Source organism: Limulus polyphemus, unplaced genomic scaffold (genome assembly GCF_000517525.1).
Source record: "Limulus polyphemus unplaced genomic scaffold, Limulus_polyphemus-2.1.2 Scaffold1734, whole genome shotgun sequence".
Taxonomy (NCBI): Eukaryota; Metazoa; Arthropoda; class Merostomata; order Xiphosura; family Limulidae; genus Limulus; species Limulus polyphemus.
Genome location: NW_013667344.1, coordinates 68,729 through 72,606, shown reverse-complemented (window position 1 = coordinate 72,606; position 3,878 = coordinate 68,729).

Below are 3,878 nucleotides of genomic sequence, written 5' to 3'. Positions count from 1 at the left end.
GAACCATTTTTGGACAGAATTGTCACCGGTAATGAAAAATGGATTCTCTATGCAAATATTTAACGCCAAAACAATATCTCAGTCCTGGACAAAACCACTACCGACCCCAAAACCTGGACTCCATCCGCAGAAAGTGATGCTTTGCATTTGGTGGGACATCAAAGGAGTAATTCATTTCGAACTCCTCTATCCACAGCGAACTGTCGATGCAGAGATCTATAGTCAGCAACTGGAATGTTTAAATCAAGCCCTTCATCAGAAACACCCTTCACTCGTCAATCGGAAAGGTGTTCTTTTTCTTTACGACAATGCACATCCACATGTGGCACGTTTGACGCAATACAAGATTATGGTGTTGGGTTGGGAAGGTCTCCCCCACCCACCACATTTTCCAGATATGGCATCATCAGATTACCATCTTTTTCGTTCGCTGCAACACCATCTTAATGGAAAAAAAGTATGCAAATGTGGAAAGTATCAAAGAGGACATCGACATGTTTTTTGATTCATAGCCAAGTGATTTCTATAATCAGGGCATTAACAACCTGATTGTAAGATGGAAAAGAATCATCGATAACAATGGAGACTATTTCATTTAATAAATGTTTTGTTTTGATATATAAGTTGTTCGGGTTTTTTCATCTAAAAAAAGCGACATTAATTTCTTGACGACCTAATAGAATACTTACGGAATAGATAAAGTGTTGAAATTATTTCGTAGCAGTAGATAGAGTGGAGATACAAGAAAAAGAAAATCCCAAAATTCATGTATGTGCAGTTATGAGGTAAGCGAATAAAACATCTTTATAAAACTCAAGTCGTGTTGAATGCGAGAAGAGAGTAAGGGGTCGAAGATAGTCGTGTTATCGATCAGGTTTAAAGAACAAAAGGGCAGAGATTGTATAAATTACACAACTGCTTATTGTAGCTGATGTATTCTGGCATTCATGGATAGCCTTCTAGACAGTAATTAGTAACATATATAGGCTGAAATGATATTTTTATATACATACCTCTGATTAGAAATCCGTTATGGACTAATTTCTTTGTTGTGTATCCTAAATTCAGGAAAGGGTGTTGTTCCACAATACGTGAGAAGAGAAACTTGGATTACTGATAATAAAGAATAAATTGACACATCTAAATTAAAACTTCGTCAGGGCGTCTGCTTGAAACGTTGCAGAAAATATACTACAAAGTTTTAATTTAGACGAGTCAGTTTATTCTGTACTAGCGAAAGTATCCGACTTCGGTCGAGTTATTAGGTTGATATATTCTAGATGACAATGTCAGTGTGTGTATTTTAAAACTATTTTAGCATCCCGCAGGTGGACGTAGTCTTCAATTTGGTTTATGAGAATCAATCGCAGTCTTTCCGTTTCAATTTTGGCATACATTATGATTTTAGTGACGAAGGTGCAAGGAGGTCGTGAAACCTTGTAAGTGTAGTGAATGTTGGTATGACTTAAATAAATTAATAAATAAGCCTAAAGTAAAGACATGGTGTGAGATAACCTAACCTAGAGCCAAGTGCATTAAATTTATCTAGTAAAAATATCGATCCAATTTTAAACTTAAATGTTTCTGAATTAAGGTATTTTCTGTTATATCATCAACATTTTAAATAAAAATACAAACCTCTTTAATCACAGGTGACTAAATTATGAAATCAATAAATATTTTTCTAGTTTTGTTGTTTATGCATTTTATTTTATATTATCAGTACATAGACTAACAACAACACTAGTTTATACTTTTGTTGCTTAGCAACATGACATAAAAGTCATTGTTGGAACGTGTTGTTACCAAAACACACTAGCTTTTCTATATATTAGAAGTTGTTATCTAACTGATATAATACAGGGTATACTATGGGGTGGTAGTACTTACCTCATCATTTTTGACGGGCTATACGTCCATAGTAAAAGAGCGTGTCTGTCTGGTTTATATTTGTAATATAAGGAACCACTTTTTTCTATGTGGTATTTCGCTAGCTTGCCTCATTAAATAGATGCGTATGCGCGCACGTGGATAAGATAAATAATAATAATACCCAGGTGCACACCCTCAGGGTACACTTGGTGAGGGTGCAGAATTTCAGGTTTCTATGTTCTTTCTTCTTGGAGGTATAGCGGTCACACACACACACATTCCCTTTTATTATAGATTATTATTTATCCTAAATTTAACAATATATGATGCGATACGTTATACAGTATTCTTTGATAGATTGTTTAGGCGGAGTGTTCATCATGAAACTTTGTTGAAAGGACAGCAAATGCCAGTTGTAAAAACATATGTGTAGAGCCCCCCAGTGAGTCAGCGATAAGCTTACGAGCTCGAAACGCAAAAATCCAGGGTTCGATCCCACGTAGTTGGTGGGGGAGCGCAGATAGCCTATCGTGTAGCTTTGCGCAAACAAGCAAAGTAAATTTTAAGAAATTTCAACACATATTACTCCTTTTATATCATTTACGATATTCTAAATTTACTACATTTAATTAATTTGATATGAATATCTTCCAAGATTCTAACAGTTTGTTTAAAGTCTCACATCCATATATGTGTGTTTAATAATGCAAGCAATAGATAAATGTTTCGAAACCATAATCTAATTATAAAAATAAAAATTGAGACATATTAGCATTTCAATAACAGTCTTAAAACATTTTACTAACTAAAACACAAAAGAACCAACTTCCACTAACCAATAAGAAATTCAATAAATTCAGTTGGGTAAGTCTAACAAAATAAGCTCGATAAAATTGTAGCATATAGTACAACGTACGTGTGACAATAAATACGTTCCATTTTAGAAAAGTAGTTGAGCCTAATAAAAGCTGTGCATTCCTAAATATTATCTTAAACAGATACATCGAAAAGCGCATGCGGAATGTGTAAACAAATACAAAACAAAATTGTTTGTTTGTTTGTAATTAAGCACAAAGCTACACAATGGGCTATCTGTGCTCTGCCCACCATGGGTATCGAAACCCGGATTCAAGCGTTTTAAGTCCGCAGACATACCACTGTTCCACTGGGGGGTGGGGCAAAAAGCTTCGTACAACGTGTGTATTGGGACACCTTGCAATATAGACCTCAGAATTCTCTTCTCAGCAAAGAACGAAATATCGTTGATGAGAAAGGAGACAATTAATTAACAAGACATTTGGAACCAAGCCTAAATGACATCTCTTCTTCCTTTCCGATATGCTTAACATTATATGTACTCTTTGAACTCTAAAATGGATATTTAATTACCTGAACTTGAAGTATTTGACGATGGCAGCAGTAATCAGGCTGAAAGCTTCTGTGAAACATTTTGTTATTTGTTTTATGCATGTCTGTGTTCACTGTTAGCGTTACTTAAATACTTGAAAGATGTCCTTCTTTCGGTTTGAAATATTTTGTAAAAATGTAAATAAATACCTGAAATATTTCCTTCCTTAGGTTTGAACTATTAGTTGATTCGAACTGCTAGGTAGCGTACCAATATATGCCTGTTTACAACATACAGTGTTAGAGAAATCTTTAATGCGTAATTGAGTAATAAAATTGAAAATGACTTCCAGCGAAATTTGTGATTATGAAGATTTTTCTTTATTTTAAAACTTAAAGAATCGATAAGCGGTAAGACTTTTGTTAAACTTAATTTATATACATGAAGCACTAGAGGTTGAGGGTGTTTACTTTTCAAAGGTATTTCTTCATAATATTGCCAATTAAGTTTTTTTTAGGGGGAAGAGTTCTTCCTGATGTTATTTTGTGTGGTTTATTTATAGCAACACAATGGGCTATCTGTTCTGTGCCCACCACGGTTATCGAAACCCGATTTTTAGCGTTAAAAGTCCGTAGATTAGCCCTGTGCCACCAGGGGG